This window comes from Rissa tridactyla, chromosome 2 (genome assembly GCF_028500815.1).
Source record: "Rissa tridactyla isolate bRisTri1 chromosome 2, bRisTri1.patW.cur.20221130, whole genome shotgun sequence".
In the NCBI taxonomy this organism is placed as follows: Eukaryota; Metazoa; Chordata; class Aves; order Charadriiformes; family Laridae; genus Rissa; species Rissa tridactyla.
Genome location: NC_071467.1, coordinates 96,836,619 through 96,854,341, shown reverse-complemented (window position 1 = coordinate 96,854,341; position 17,723 = coordinate 96,836,619). Strand labels below are relative to the sequence as shown.

Genomic DNA, 17,723 nt, shown 5'->3' with positions numbered 1-17,723 from the left:
CAAAGCTAGCCCTGCGCTGGGAGCACCCACAACGGCTCACACCTCAATGTGCTCCCACATCTGTGATAACACAGGCGAGCCTTTCCTTCAGAAAGGTCACTAATTTCTTTCATCCTATATCCATCTGCCTGTTCCACAGAACTCCTAGGAGTTCAAGGGCTTTGTGATCTCAACCTGTCTGTTAAATGTAGCTGGAGCTGGCCAGCGGATTCCAAAGTCACTGCAGAGATAGCATGCTCCAGAAATAAAACAAACTAAAATATCAGTCTCGGCCCATGAAAAATGATGTTGGACTGGCAAGAAAGGTAAACAAATGGATCTGATGTTAAAACTCAGAGCTGCAGTGCCAGTTCTGCCAGATTCATTAGAATCAAATCCAAACATAGTCTTGCCCAGGGAGGTTTATTTTACCTGTGCTGGTTTGAAACACAGCTTTATTTCTACTTACTGTGAAATGCATTCTGCTTATGAATAATATTAGGTATATTTTCTGGGGAATTAAATTGTAATCGTTCCATTTATTTAACACATTCCGTTTACTACTGTAACTTGTTTGTGATATTACTAAGTGGCAACTACAGAAAATGGGACAACATTTTGTTCCTATACAAGACAGGAAAAGTGTATCTGTAGATTTAGGTACAGATAACACATTCAAATCTGCTTCAGATGACACAGGATAAGTAGGTGTCTGGGGTTTTTGGGGAGAGGTGAGCAAGAGAAAGGGTTTTTCCCCTGCAGGATCGAAACAAGGTATTTTTCCTTAATGTGAATCATAATGTAAGACAGATAATGACAACGTCAGGAACAAAGCTAAGTTTATGGAACATTTACAATGCTGTGTATGGCTACATATGTCTTACTAATTTTGGTGAACAGAGTTTGTAAACAGAAAAAAAACCCCAATCCTCTAATTTATTTAGGATATTGTACCTCTTCACATACATAGGCATGCAGTAACGTGGGCTGCAGTGCGGTCTAATCTCTCCAGCACTTATTCAGACTGAGGACAAAACTGCTTTCAACCTGCAAATATTTGTCATGACAAAGCTAACACTCAACAGTTTCATTTTCCAGCACCAGCTACTGTGAATTTTAGTATTATACTGTCTTTTCCAACATTCCTCGATCTTACACCTCGGGTTTCTCTTTGGTGTCTATGGCTAGTGACTGCAACGCCATGTAACTTTGCCATCACCACTGTCCTGCACAAAATGAAAGTAACCCTTCAGCCAATCTCTGCAGGATGACCGACAGAGGTTTGCAAAGAAACCAACTGCACAACTTTCCTTCAAATGGGCGAAACAGACAACATCCCGCTTTCAGTAGCTGGTATATTACTAAAAAAAGCCAGTGATCATTACATAATTGCTTTAAAAGAAGTAGAGCAATGCCTAAAAAGCTACAAACACAACCTCCTCGTACTAGTCCCCGGACTCATTTTATGCTGAAATGCAGTTGCCTCAACATATAGGTACATCTTTAAACGTAATATAAACTAGATTAATCAACTTAGGTCTTTAAGCAAAAATTGAGAGATTTTGAAAGTCAGCAAGGACCATTATTCTCCTTTAGGCTTATGCTAATCCATATGACAGGCCGTGCAATTTCAGCCTAGAATCCCCTTGTAGTGGGAATCATCTTTCCATTGCATATGAGCGAGTAGCACCAAGCTCAAAAATTTGCAGCATAGCATTTTCAGAAACACTTCCAAACCCTATAGAAATTTCATCCACCCGTGAATGTACTACTTTCCTAGGCCTTTTCACAGTTATTACCATGATCTTCTCATTACCATTAAAAACAAACTATTCTTCATTGTGAAAGAGCGAACTGTTGTCCCTGCCTGCTCTCCCAAGTTCCAATGAGTGTGATCTTCACCAGGCATTGACACATTTGTACTACTGAAAAATGTTTAAATACAAGAAAAAAAATCATTTGCTCTCATTTGAGTATTTTTTCAGAAGTGCTTTCCACATATCTTAAAAAGCTTTGTTAAATTAACGTTTGCTGTTTAAAGTTTGCGCCTTTGAAAAATAATGGCAGCTGATCTGCGTGCAAAAACATGAGATATTTTAATTTGTTGCATCTTTTAGGAGCATTGAAGATTACTGGCATACGCGAACAAACAACATGCATTCCCTCCACTTCATATCCCATCGACATCATAAGCTACCTACTGGAAGTGGTAAAAGACTTGTTATTTGGGGGTCTTCCTCCATCATAAGGTTTTACTGCAAACTCTCCAGAATAAGCCAATGCGGCTCTTTCAGGCCCCAAACCATTTACGTGTTAACTTCAGGGGCTTCAGGAAATGAGCAGGACTGCTCAGATCTGCAAATTAAACACTTGTGCAGCCACAACTGTAATCCAAGCCAGTCAGTGGTACCACTGTTAACCGTCTGGAGGAGCTGAACATGCCCCCTTCTCTTTGTATTTCTAGGAGCAAGAAGGAGGATAAACGGGCCTTCTACTATTTGTACTAATCACCTGTTAGTCACAGCAGTCTGAAAGGCAAACCAACACGTCTACTCATTTTGACTGTTTCCAGTATTTATAATATTATTTCTCCAGGACTGTGAAGTAGCTGCCAATTAGTACTAGAATCTGGCATGCAGAAGCTCATGTATATGAAAAAACATGATCAAACAATATGCAGCTCATTAAAGGAAGTTTATAACTCCGTTCACCTGCCCTAATACTTTGTTTTTATCTCCTGGAAATATTTACCATACCACCTGATTAGGTTGAGCTGCTTATGTATTTTGAAAATACAAATTATGCCATCAGTCATTTGTTGTATGACAGTAAACTTGCAATTGCACAACTCCGCAAGCTCATGCAATGCACCAAGGCAGGCATAACCCAGCCCCGAGTATCAGCACAGCACAACGCAACTACCCAATCTTTATCAATCTTAAAAGAAAACTCGGGTGATAAAACAACTCATGCTCTGAAGGACAAAGCTGGGACCAACTCTAAACCCTGCGCCAGAGTGAGCAGCACCATGTCTCTCCAGTTCAGCTCTGCAGGCAAGCTAAGAGGAAAGCACCTGCAGAGGAACAAAGTGGATGGCAGACTTTCCTACACGTACAACAATACTACCTTAAGACACATTTCCTAGAAGTGGGCATCTATGCCAAGAAGTTATTGGACTCAAATCCTACGTGAAAACTTACTGTCGTTGTTTCTCACCTCTCTCCTCCAGTTTGCTTTTGAGCTTATGTTCCTCACACAGAGGAGCACGGAGGATTTGGTCCTTCACATCTGTCCAGAAATGTCTACCCAGGGTGTCACCCTTGGCTGCCAGGAGCAAGATCCAACTTTTTTGGACTGTGATGGCTCAACATAATTTGCCCTACAACCACTGGGAGAGACGGGCAGCTTAAGGACTTTGAGAAATTTACCCTTAAACTTTTACATTTATCCTCATTTCTACCTCTCCTATCGCACTTAGAGCAAAGTCCCTTCCTACACAAAACTGGCATCAGTACTTGTAGCAAACTAACAAGCAGAAAAGTAAGAAATTCTGGTGTATGTATAAAATTCACGCTGCTCAGTATTTATTTCCAGTCTCATGTACCCATCATAACACAATTAAACAGCTGACCCAATGCTAAACAGCTGGTTTCAGCTCTGTTGATGTGATATACTACCTTGATTCACATAGTACTGGATTCACCCAAGGCTGCAACTCATTCAGAAAGCTAGCACAAATACTGTATGTCCCATTTAAGATCCAAATGAGGCTTTAAAACATTAGCTTAAATCTGCATAAGCCTCATGCCTGACTCCTTCAGAGCAGAGAGCATCATCTGAGCAAGGCTTTCTGCCTTTAGAAGTCCCAACCTAACTGTTCAGTATGAGTGGCACGGGACAGGTCGCCGCCGAGGACTGCTCCTCTGCATCTCCTCGTGATGTAGGAGGGAACGGCGATTGGTCCCGCACAGATCTGCATGGCGCCAGCGATCTATTTATACAGCTCTAGCAGGCTGAAACTGCATAGAAACTGCAGCCATCTCTTCAGCTCTCAAGCTGAAGAGGGGTGGATGCCTCTAATTCTGATTCCCATGGTGTTCCCTGCAAAAATGACAATCATTTTAATTTTGCGTGGGGGAGAGCTGCCGGCGTGCTTTGTACGTCTTTCTCTACACCAGCTTCAAGATTCTTACACCTCAAGGATTATCAGCTTTGTCGCTGTGTTTCAGATTCCACATCTGTGATTTATAACATGGCCACACAAATTAAATCCAGGATAACACTTCCCCACTACGTCCAATTAGTCAGTAGGCACTGTGACTTTCTCTCTTCTTTTTTTCTTAAACACATGACAATAATAAACCACCAAAAAAAGTCATTTAGAGTCATACTATATGCAACTGTCATTTGTAAGACTTTACTGTATTATTAGTCAGAGCTTCTGGTGACAATATAACCCACAAGACTGAAACTTGAGTGGTTTATACATGTCATCAGAGCCTTAGATAAAAATGCCACCTTAGAAAGTGGGAGTATTTAATTTTTTATAATACTTTTGTACTAGTATAACGCATTCACTTAATTTACATCAGTGACTTCTTTTCTTAAGGTATTTGTATCTGTTTGATCTTTTACAAATTATCTCATTCTTTTCTTCAGATCTAATAGTGCTGAGTACTTTGAAGACATTTTGCTGGGGCAAATTAGAATTCCTACAAACCTTTAGGGTTTGGGGTTTTGGTTTTTTGTTTTGTTTTTTCTTTTTTTCCCTAAACCAGGGCACAGCAGTTGCAAATGCAAAATTGCAACTCCACTGCCCCCAAATCCCAAATTCTTTTTATGAAGAGGCATGGATTAGTTATGTTACTTGGGAACAGCTGCATGGTGGTGTGGCTGGTACTTGGTCTCTGTACAAACACATGTCCACAGGCTGTAGAACAAAAATGGACAAATTCTCAGTTTGCGTACAAAGGCTAAGCCCTACTGAAAACTGGCTGCGAAGGAATGCTGTGACTCAAACTCATCACAGCCATAGTTGTGGACATTTCAACTAGTTACACAGTACTAGTAATTACATACCAGAGCTTGATTACTGACTTCCCTAGTATTAAAATGCTCCTAAAAATCGAAGGTTATCAAAACACATTAAAAAAAAAAAGTCACTGGAATGAAAACTGGAAGAATCAGTTAATTTTACAGCAGTCTTCCATTAGCTCGCATTGCTCCACTGCAGCTTTGCTGTATTTATGGATGCACGCGTGGGTGTGCATGCACACATACACATACACACACAATTCTGGGAAGTGGAGGACAAACTAAGAAATAGGTTTTATGAACAACTAAAGAAGTAGAAATTAAAGAACTGATTCAGGAAACGAACTAAGCACATGACTAATTTCCACTATCTTCAGTCAGAGCTTGACTACAGCTGAGGGGCTTTGTTGAATCAGGGTCCTCAAAAACACAGTGCTCCTCAACCCATTCATCTAATCACGGCTTTAGGTGAAACGGAACACTTGAAAGGGACTAAAGGCAAGGAAATGCTCAAGTTTAGCAAACTAAAGCATTGTAGGAATTCTACCTGTTAGGAAAAACCCCGTAGCGACTTCATAGATTTTGATCACCTCTAGCAGTTTTTGAATAATGCAGTGGTCTTTTTTGCAGCTTCATGAAGCTGTAATTCGCACAAGAAGTTCTACAATGTCTCAGCACTTCCTGGGGACTCGGAGCAGTAGGATAGTCTTGCAACACAAGCAGAGATTAATCATTTTCTAATGCACAGTAATAAATAATGTATCCCCCATAGTACATAAATTAAAGCTGTAATTCCATCCCAGTTCTGTGATGACACCAGAAGTCCAAGATGGAATTTCAGCCTCGTTATGACCAGTCAGAATACGCATTATTCCTTAAATTATGTTCTGAGACTCGATAATGAACTGAGAAGTTCTGAAGGCATTACCAAAAAGAAATAACGTGTAATTACAAGCAGAAAGCAAAATTATTAAGTCAGATATTGTTTGCAGAACTTGCTAACCTAAGCAGTAAATCTCACCATTAAAAAGTCCACTCAGCATGTTTGTAGCAGGGCAAGCAAAGATCACTACTACTATCAAAAAACTCAAAGTTGTTCTAGTACCACAGGAATAATGCCCCCATCTTAGTACAGAGAAAGAAACCACATTTTAAAGATCAGGTTTGTCCATTACAGAGTCCTAAAAACGCCGACCATAACTCCTCCTACAGCCATACGCGGTATTTCACTCACAAGTCAAACAAGTATGCTACAGGTGCACAACGACAAGCATAAAATGTCAGGAGAAAGTCACAGTACGTCGCAAATCCACATTCCTATTTGACAAGAAATCTACTGAACAAAGCAAAATGCTCATGATGAGAAGTGTTTTGTCTTTCTAATTGAGATATATATATACACACACAGAGTTTACACACTGTAAATGATCTACAAAATGTTCATGAAGAACACGGTCCTAATATTTTTCCTCCAGACAATTTCAAGAGACCTTATGAAGACTCTAATGACATTTTACAAGTCTAACAATAAACATTTTAATAGAAATAAGTTTAGAAGTATGAAGACAGAGAGACAAAACAATCATCTATCTAGAGTTAACTACCGCATTCACCCTGGACTTTTGTTACCAATTGCCATGGTTTTTAGCAAATCCCACAGGATTTCAAGTAGGTCTGGAGTCAGTTTTCTTTCAGAGACAAGAAGAAAATGACCTTCTGACCATCTTACACAAACAGGGCATGAAACTTTACAGGATCTCACATAGCCTGGAGTGGATCCAGGTTCTGAACTTTTTGCATGGTATTATTCACAAATTTATCTTCCTCCCCTCCCTGCCACCACATTCTTGATAATGTGAGAATCTAAGTCACACTTGCTCTCACTTTCTCTTCCCCCTTAAGAGTTCTAGCTTACAGAGCTGTAAAGAAAAGTAAAGAAGGAGAAGCCTGAAGATTATAACAAGAAGTCAAATAAAATGGTGCAGGAAGTTGATATTTTTAAAAGCTGAAAATGTTTAAGCCTAGAGTAACCGGTTTTGAATATCTAAGGCTTCCCCACAAGTCACCGTATAATTTGTTCCTTACTTCCCAACTCTTCCTCTTTCCACTTCCCCTTTTTATAATGTTACATAAAGCGTTCAAACATGAACAACCTGGACTTATGTTTCCTACATTCATATTTGAGCACCTTAACAGCAATGGTCTCATATTCAAGGGGCCGCTCTCCTGGAGATACCTAGTGATTCTTCTGTTCTCTTTTAATCACTCTGACAACCAGCAAAATTTAAAATGTGAATATAACTGTTTATGTGCTTACATCTGCACTTAAGGACACACGTTATTCCAAGAACCCACTTTCTCTCCTTTTGCCTCTCATGACTATTCATACAAACAAAAAAGCATCAAAAATCATGAGAAAAGAACAAAGAAAGCAAGACAATCAATGCTTAAAGCTCCTTGCCTCCATGGTACCTCCCCAAGAAACATATCATCACCTCTAAATAGCAACCTGAAACCTACTCAAGAGACTTACATAAGTCATGACTCAAGAACTAAAGCAATGAGTGTCAAAACATTCAAAGACACAGTACCCTCTGCTCCTAATAGTAAAGGAGTAAGGACTGGGAACATGCAAAGCAAATCCTTCCACTGGAGAAAAATAGCAGTAAAAACTTCTTAGAGATCTATAGAATCACAAAATGGTTTGGGTTGGAAGGAAGGTCTGAAGACCATTCATTCCAACTCCTTCCCTGCCATGGGCAGGGACATCTTTCACTAGGTCAGGTTGCTCAGAGCCATCCATTCAAAATCATCCACACAAGCTAAGCTACACACTTCAGTAACGGCAGAAGACCACTAGAAAACCTTCAAACAGATGCAGCCTTGGAGGTCCCTTACGTCTCAAATAACTGATGTAAGCTCCAGAAAAAGTGATAACCTCACACCCAACGTATACCTCCATCTGCCTTTTCCATGGACTCAGACAAAGAGATGGTTTTCTCCAAGATCCCTTAGCTAGTAGGTTATGTTGCTCGTGAGATACTGTTCGTAAGGAATGGCAATCTAACATAGAGACTAAAAGGTGACCCTGTAAATAAATGTCAGCTGCAAAATCGAATACCTCTCCTGGTCTGAGCTGAACAAACATCATCGACAATGTAAGCAAAACGCTGAGAAGAGAAATAAATCTGCAGTGAAGAAGAAAGAAGGGAAAAATCTCTAGACGCTTACTCGCAAGAGGGGACATGAGAGGGAGAGGGCACATGGCGAACTTACGTTAGTGCGACTCCGACCAATTCAAGCTCTTCCCATGCTCATCACCACACCATCTGTGCTTAAGTATAAATGGAAGGCTTCCTTATCACGTTTTCTTTCTTTGTGCAAATACCATATTCACTTTCATACATTCCGAGGACTACATGTCTTACTGATTCCGAAATTAACCTAAAGTTACGCTGACATAATACACGCTATATTGATTCACAATCTCATTGCACTGGTCATACAAATACATACTACAAATTGTTGTTCAGAATGCTTTTCTTCTGGATCAGGGAATTAGGTTACAACACTTGCACTATAAATTTAGAGACATCATGTACACCAAAGCCTAAGCACTAGCCTGGTAATTGGTTTTCCTTCTTTGCTCATTAGCTCAACACGCAAGACACGTGGGTGAGGACTCACACCAGCAGCAGTGAAAATTTCAGTGCTTGCATCCCAAGGAGAGGAGCAGGACTTCAGAACCACGTAATTACAAGAAGGAAGAAAAAGTATGATTAAAGAGTCTCTATTTCTGACACGGCATGACTTGGAAGAAACACCAGCACTTGTCACAACAAACTGTGTGGCAAGGACTTCCCCACCGACACCATACCCAGAGATGTGGGCTTTTCACCACAGAGAGTTTGTATTTCCCTCCTGGAAAAAGGAAGGAACGTTTTTAAATTATTTAACTCTACTAACTTAAAAATACTCATTGCCAATGAGTTATTGGGTTGTTGCAGTAAGAATCCAAAAGCAGAAGCTCTTGCTGCCCTTCGGATCACTGGTGGTGATGTCTTCCTGACAAAATATAGGACAAACGAACATACTGCTAATGCATACTGTGTTAATTATTCTGCAGTGCCATGCAGTGACCCTGACAGAAGTTCAAACAAATTGTGATGGATACGGACAGAAACAGTATTATATATAGTTTAAATCTGTCTGCAGTCAAGTTTGCAGCTATAGCATGCAAGGACTGCATTGCGAGGCTGCGTTACTGCCTAAAATGATCTCATGTTATGCTATTAGATTAACTACTCCCATGAGCTAAAACGCTGTAGAGGGGTGAAGTTCAGAAAATCAATTTCAACGCTGTTTTGTAAACTTCAGTATAGCTCCAATTCTCTGTTATCGATACCAATTCAGTGAACCACATTTACGTTGTAAGCACACACCAGGCTTAAAAAGTCAACTGGTTAGTGCAGAGTGCTGAGAACGCCGTAGGGAGGGCAGACACTTACAGACAACACGCTGCCAAAACAAAGCTTTAATTTAGAGGAAAAAATTCTGGCCTCTGGAGCTGTAAGAACCGCCCCGAGATAGGAACTGTGAGTACAGGGATAAACAGAAGCAATGCCATGAGTCTACGCAGAGTGATTTCCAATACTCATCCTCCCACGGCTTTACCAAAAAGCAGCCGGCTGAGCTGAGCAGCAGCAGACAGTTGCCGTTGGGGACCCCAGCAGGGCCCTAAAACCAGGCGAAACCCCGCTCGCTGCTCAGCCCAGGACACCCATGGACCCCACACCCCAGGACACAGCCTACAGCCTGCGGGTCACAACGCTGACCCTCAAAATGCCCGATCCAGCCTGCTGCCTGCTGACACCCACCCACCCCGCAGCATCCTGCACCCCAGGGCACCTCTGCCGTGGCTCCTGCAAGCCCACGGCAAGTCGTGGGGTGAAGCACAAGCCAGGTTGATTCTGAACCTCTCTGAACACAGCAGATCCTACAGCAAACTCCACCCGTCAGAGGGGAGCCAGGGTCAAGCCACCGCAGCTCACGCTCACCGAGGTGACACAATGCACACCTAAACACGCACACCTAAACATACAAACTGTGCATATAAGCGCTTTCATTAAAAACACATTCACGTGCACTTACAACATACAATCTAATTTTTTGATGTTGAAGTTCTATTGCCTCCCTCACGCTTCCCACAAAAAAAAAAACAAAAAAAAAACTCAGTTGGCTTTCCTCAATCATTAATCATATTAAACTAATAAACATTCTGGCACCGACACTGTTTAAACAGCCTTCTCTCCACCCAAAATTCACTGGCAAATATTTTCACATATAAGATGACCATCCCACAACCCTGCTTTTGAATGCTAATCTAAACTGAATTCTCCAAGCCAGCATGCTAAAGAGTTACTCTTTGGGAGGGGGACTGCAGAAAAGAAATGAGAGAGGGGCCTTTAATACGAAATAAAAATAGACTCCCTTGATCCCACCATGACATGGCCCAGACATTCTCCCTGTGGGGGAAGAAAATGTTTTTTACTGCAGTGAGAGTTTTTATAACATTTTTTTTTCTGCCCCCCCCCCGCCCCCCCGTCCAACTTCGCTTCCTGAAGAATGCTTTATATAAAAGACATGACATTTGGCAACCCAGCTCTGCTGCTTTGTGAAATTCTTTTGGCAAGTGCCCTATGTGCTGACTGCATTAAGCACATCAGTTTATTTATTTATTTATTTATTTAGGCAGAAGTCAGAGGGAGGAAGCCATACAATTAACACACAGCGTGGCACTGTTTCATCCAAAGAAACGGGAGAGGAGCCGGGGAGGGAGGGGCCGGAGCCTCTCCTTTTGGGAAACCTCATCACGGGAGAGGAGATGGTTCTCCAACCTCAAAGTGTTGCTGCTGCTCTGGGGCATACGCAGTGATTCTTGGATCTCAAGGCATTTAGCAAACATCAATTAATTAATTAATTAAGCCTCAATTCCACAACAAAGGCAGGTATCATTACACATCTATTTTGCATATGGGTAAAACGAGCTGTGGAGTAAACCTAAGCCTGTACCAATCTTGCCCAGTGTCCTCAGGCAGGAGCTGCACTACCACGCTCTTGCCGAGGCGAGAGCCGCCCAGCAGTAACTGGCAGGAGGGCCCAGCACTCATGCCCTGGGCGAAACCAGAAAATGGAGAAGTCTCCACACGCCACTGTCTCCCCAACGGTGCAGGCCTGGCACGTGCCTGCGAGGCACATGGACCTCCGTCGATAAGCACCCATCTCCTTTGCACCACGTCACATGCCCACAACGTACCTCAGCACCATTCATAGCATCAGGGATAGTACCATATGTATATACGTATATACACACACACCACATGCGGTCATGTTCTTGCAAAGGCAAAACCTCCAAGGGTCGAGGACTTGAACAAGCAAACCCCATCTCCTACTCACATGCCACATGTTGGACAGGAGGGCCATACATTTGTGGTTGAGTTACGGAGCGTGTTACTTTAGGCCCACAAGAAAACAAGATGCTTCTCAGAAACAATGGAATATTTTGCTTATGATCATTATTAACTCCATTTATTTACACCAGGGACCAACAAAGCTTGGCAGCACACTGCCAGGGACACCCAGCAACAGCAATTCACAGAACCATGAAGTTTTCAAGCTAAATAGGGAGGAGAGATGGGAACAGGAGAGGACATGACATACCAGCCCAGAGACCAAAGCCAACAGCTGGTCAGTCCCACAAGCTTGGAAGGGTGAAGCTTCTGCACTGACCACATACCCCCTGATATTTTCAGGCCTAGCAGCAAAGGGCCCAATCCATCCAAGCCACTCTTCAGCACACACACCTCCAGGGAAATGCTGAATAATGGTCTGGTGTCTTCCATGGGAAAGAGCTACCAAGTCTCTAACCAACGGGACGCCCTGCAGATCGGGTACAGAAAAGACTTTTCTCCACCTTAGAGAGCTGAGACAGGAATGGAGAGTCTGCTTGATCAGGTGGTGCTACTTCAAAGGCTACCTCCAGGGGCACAGATGAATCTACAGTGCACTTATCCTTTGGAAAAGTTTTAAGCCAGCTGGTCCAAAAAACACGTTACAAGTTTAACATTAAAAAGGATTTTCTACACTACCTAAAAAGGACGTGCATTCTCATAATTCGTGTGTGCCCCAATAAAGTCCAATTTTTTTCCTAGAAAAGAAAATTGACACAGCAATCTAAACCTGTCTAGTGTTTTGTTAGAAGATTATGCGGAAAGCTTTTTTTTTTTTTTTTTTAAATAGAAAAATCTGGCATTACACCCCATTCCCGTTCTAAAACTTTTTCCTAGAATTTCTGTCCTTCGTTTCTAGGCCAGTTTCTATGATATCAAAGTAGTTATCACAACAGCAATGTACAAGCCCAGTTCTACAAAGTTTATTCAAGGCAAACAGATTTCAAACAGACTGCCAGTTTTAGCAGAAGTTTGACGTGACCAAGGGCTCAGGAGAGCAAGATACGGAACTCAGCATCAGTTTAACTGTACAGCAACCTTTGCCAAACATCTGTCCTCAGTGAGGACTGTCCCCAGCCTCTCCTTTGAAAAGGATTCAGGCATCTCAGCACTGAAAAGGGCCAAAGGGACCCAAATCTGTCCACAAAGAACTCACTGGCAAAATTCCCCTCACCTTAAACAAGGAAATACCAAGCCTTCAGTTGCACAACTCAATCGTCCTCTTCAACCTGGAAACAACATACCAGCACTTCAACTGGGGACTTCAAGCTCGGTGTACTGAGTTACCGACTGACCATGGACGCACGCCTTGTCTGTGAGCTGATTCTGGAAGTACAGGCCAAGAGCAAGCAAGGGAAACCTCGGCACGAGTTGTCTGAAGCTGTGGTCTCATTAGCCCAACATGCAGGAAAATTTGAAGTCACGAGGCTTTGGATCTGCATGCGTATACTACTTATCAAGATAGGAAAGATGCACATGTTGTCCCACTGCAATATTTCACACCAAAACATTAATAAACACACTTTGTCTTTTAACAGATGAAACAATTTTTAAAAAATTCTCCACCAAACATATCCGTGAAGGCAAGTAAGAGGAACTGATGTATTTTAGGACAAGCCTGACAATCTCACTAGCCTCAGGTGCACAGTGCAGAGACGCTATGAAAGACGAAATTACACAGCTTAAAAGTTAAGTTACAGGTGGTTTACTTGAGGGGAAGGACAGGATTATGATGGAGGAACAAGACTTGGAGGTAAAGGGTAGGACAGGACAGAAAACATGAGAAAGGGGCAAGACTGGGTTGTTTTGGCTTGGCACTTGCCGAGTGAAAAAAAACAAGCGTGAGTCATAGTAAAGGTAACTCAAAGTGTGATGTGACTGCAATAGAGAGCTGAGCAGACCACACTGCATGAGTCAGCAGCACAGATAAAAAGGGTGATAAGAAGCAGCAGATGGGACATGTCTTTACTAAAACAACCCTGCAGGACGCAGGCCCCCTTTGCTCTAATGAAGTGGCCGTGCCAAGCTGCCGCGCGCCGGCTCGTACGCTTGCGGTCCCGTGAATCAAAGCGCGCCGCGCAGGGAGGTTAGAACAGCAGCAGGCAAGCAGGTGCAGACAGATCCACATGCAAAAAAGCAGAGAAAAGCAAAGTGACAGCACATACACCCAACACCCCACAACCCCCCCAACACGCACACACCCCGACGAGTGCCCTGGGACGCCACCCTCCAAACCGCTCGGGCAGCCGGGTGGGGAGGAAGAGAAGGGGGGAAGGAAGCTGCCACCGGGATCACGGCATTCAACCTGGCCGACGGCCAGCTTTTTCTCTTCCTGCTAGTCAGACTCTGCTTTTCCTGGTGGGCGCCAAGGGCAGGAGGCTGCAGCATTGCAGCACCCCCCCTTTCTGACTCCCCAGGAGGCACCTGCAGAACCGGGAGGCAGCCACAGCCGCACAGCTCACACATGTCTCGAGAAGCCAAAGGGCTTTTTTGCAGAGCTCCCTTCTTTGCACAGCTCCTTATTTGCGGAGCTGTGCTCCAGTGTACCTGCAGCTCAGGTGGCTTTGCAAAACTCAAGTTTAAAGCTTCACCTTTTCCTTCAGGACTGCACACCCCGTTTTTGCTGTCAGAGCAGAACATTTAGCCCCAAGGGACCAAGCACCACTTTCTTGGGCAGCAGAAACCATAGAGTCATATGCAAGGCCACATTACCTGCAAAACGCAGCTGCTGCCCTGACCACATAGAAGACCTGCAGTAGTGGTTCTTTGCTGTTGGGATCCCTGCTCGCTGCACTTTTGAACCTGGTCAGGAAAGACGAGGGCCCTCTGTCACGAGCTCAAAAGAGGACAGAGATATAAGGCAAAGCTCAAATGGCCTTTCATCTCACTTCTTGACTGAGGTAAAATTATACCCTGCCTGAGAGGGGCAAGATGGAAAGTAAAATGGTCTATTTTTAGGCACAAGATCCTGCTTCATCAGGTTCACCTAATTTCTAAGAAACAAACCTTGGCAAAGGTCTGCATTTGAGGGGGATGAAAGATGACTTGTTTCATTTTCTTTTCGTGCAGCCCATAGCATGACTAGCATAAATTTAAGCAAATCTGCTTTAGCCACATATACATGCCAGCTGTTCTATCTGGGAGAGACAGTCCCTATATTCTAGTAAAACATATATATATGTACATTTCATTTTCCTAATCTATCCTGGCAAAATAAGCATGTTGTGTCCAAGTATTTCAATGGAGCTAGAAGGTGTGTCTATTCCCCCCGCTCCAAACATCCTTATTTATAGATTTCAAAAGTTGGCAGGTATGCCGAGGAAGAGCAGTTGCTGAGCCTAACACACTCTGCACAGCAACAGATCTGTTGTAACAGATTAACAGGCAGAGAAAGAGCGAGAGAGACAGGAAAGAGCCGAACTCTCCTTCTTTACACACGTCCTTGCCTTCAAATGCAGCTTTACGGAGATAATGACAGCAACGGCGTGTCTAAAATAAAGCCGGACCAGGAGCCAAGGCTCATGCAGCCCCACTGACAGCAGAGCTTGGCTCTGCACTGTGGTCACGCACTTTTCTAACCCGAGCGTGCGCCTTCCAAGAAGTAGGTAGAGGAACTGCTCTCCTACGGACATTGTGAGCATTAGCAAAGGGGGAGGGCGGTCAGCCTGTAAGAAAAACAGTGAAGTTAGTTTTCATTTCCTGTCGGTTTTAATCTTGTCTCGAGGCTTTGCTAGCTGCTACTTCCATTTTCTGGCCTGCCTGCAGAGGAACTGCTCTCTTCACTCATTCGCAGAAGGTCCTTCTTCGCTGCCCGCAGTTAATGTCCCTCGTGCTCCCGAAATCCACCCCACGCTGCCCACCACGCGCTGGCTGCAGCAGCAGTGAATCAGTCTGCAACCACACATCACTGTGCTGGCCTCCCCCTTGTAGCTCTGTAAACAAACATACTCCTGATTACAGCTTCCACTGGCAATCTGTTTAATAAATAAATAAATAATGCACAGGATTCATGGAAGCCGATGCACAACTTCTTTTCCACGCTCTAACCTTTCCACTATCCCTTGAAGGGTCTGGCTGCAGGAACACCCTTATACCCTTTTTACTGCTGTTTTTCACACTCTGTGTGCTCTTTGATTTCCTTTGAACTCGTGATGCAAGTGTGCTTCTATATATTCTGCAGGCAATTCCTAAAATGCACTGCACAATTTGCATGTGGACATAGAGCGCTGACTACCCCGAAGACAATTAGCGACAAATTGTGATCAGAACTCAGGCGCAGGCTCAGTGAGGACTCCCTTGTTCTCAGCCTGGAGAAAGTGCCGCACACCTACAGAACTCCCACCATGGGGCTCTCGGGCCCTCAGCACGGACGATAAGTGGTGACAAATCGATGACAAACCATTACTGATAGTTCTGTAAAAAGGTTTCCATGTCTCTTGGCCACAGCAATGCACATCCTACACACACACTTCTGCACATCCGCTTTCAAAAGGAGCCATCAGATGCACTCATCCACCTCGCCTGAGATGCAAGACACAGCTAGGCGAGAGTGACACCCTGCATCAAAGGTGGCCGAGGATGGGTGTCAAGCTAGGAGAGCAGAAGGGAAAGGTGTAAGCGATAGAGCACAGAGCTCACGCTGCTAAGCATTAACCAGCACAGTCCATGCCAGGAGCAATAGCTTCTCCCCCTGCATGAACTGTGACCAAGAGCAATACCAACAAGTGTGCACAGCAAAAGACATCATGGCTAAGAGAGATGGAAGAGGGTGAATCACCTGATTGTCCAGCCTTGCACGTCTCTGAAGATTTATCTCAGCACCACATCCTTAATTCCTTCCCCAGTTTCCAAGAACTGGCCTTTCATACACACGCTAGAGAAAGAAAACGAGTTTGTCTAGTATCTTTACTTCCAGCTCATGTTTGCAAAGCTCCCCGAGAAGAAAACCACCAGACTCCACAAGCGATCAGTGTTATCACACTTGATCCATATGTGCCTTGAGCTTGCTGCCCACCATGGGACCGACAGCCACCGCTGCAGTCCTGAAGGGACAGTGGCATGAAACGGTGAAGTAGCATTTCGCTTGCCTTTTCCTGGGAGAGGTTATGTAGCACATCAGAAAACAAAACTACTAACTTTATTCCTGAAAGCTCTCAACAGCGCTCAGTCTCACTTCCTCGTTTACAACTGGATGAATTTGAAAGACAGAGTCACTTTTGCAAGATCCAAGAACGTGACTGGGAACACAACGGCGAAAGCCCAAACCCTGTTCCTCTCCTCGGTCTGCTATGCAGCCCTCTTCTCCCCCTCTGGGCACAGTGGAGCTAGGTCACCGCCTTCTGCATACAGACTAATATATAAGTGACTTCTCTCTCATGCATTTATGTACGTAAATTAAGACATATTTTAAACTAGGTTGTGATGATCCATATTACATGCAAATACAGTATCTATTGAAACCATTTGAATTCAGGGTTGTTTGGGGTTTTTCAAGTAACATTTAAAGAAGGATGCATTTGCTGCTGAAGTCTCGAAGAAAATCAAACCTTGGAACTGACAGCAGTTACTGACTACACTTCCAGGGCTGACTGACATCCTACATCAGCTTTCAGTAGCAGTCTCTTCTGTCAGGCCAGAGAAGGTATATTCATCATTTCAGTGCATTTAGCAGGCTGAGTTAAATCAGAAAGGAACTGGAAGCTGTAAAAGTAAGAAAATAGCAGTTCTAATAATTTAACAGAAGTGATCTATGACCTATGATTCCCAAAACTCTTAACTAAGATACTGTTACCAAAAAAATTTAATAACTACAATTAAGTGTTCCTTTTAAAAATGGCTTAATTTTAATGCAAAAAAAGCTTGTCGGTTTTGTTGGGTTCCCCCCCCCCCCCCTCCTATTTCCAAACTCCTATTTTAAGGAAGCTTTAAGTTACGTGACAGAAATGTTTCAAAATCTCCTTTTTGTGCATTTTTGCTGAATGTTTATTTTCATGTGAATGTAGCTTGATACAAGTCACATGCAAAAATATAATCTAGTAAACACTGAACAGAAAATGCTTCACCGATTAAAATGAAAAATAGAAAAATTAGAGGCCTACAGAAATGTATGTTCAACCAGATTACTGGGGGAACATCTGTAGAAATATAATGTAGTCTAAGTTTAAAACAAGATATATACAATCATTGCAAGTACTGAAAGCA

General features: G+C 43.2%; 1 protein-coding gene across 22 annotated transcripts in view; it reads right to left on the bottom strand.

Moving 5' to 3' along the window:
- ATXN1 (ataxin 1) overlaps positions 1-17,723 on the bottom strand; it is a 372,412-nt gene that overhangs the window by 168,501 nt on the left and 186,188 nt on the right. Inside the window, exon 1 of one of the 22 annotated variants that reach the window (XM_054193116.1) lies at positions 14,235-17,037. The exons of the other annotated variants lie outside the window; for them this stretch is intronic. The gene's annotated coding sequence lies outside the window, so the exon portion shown is untranslated. Of the gene's footprint in view, positions 1-14,234; positions 17,038-17,723 lie in introns of those variants that run through there. 22 annotated transcript variants of the gene reach the window in all.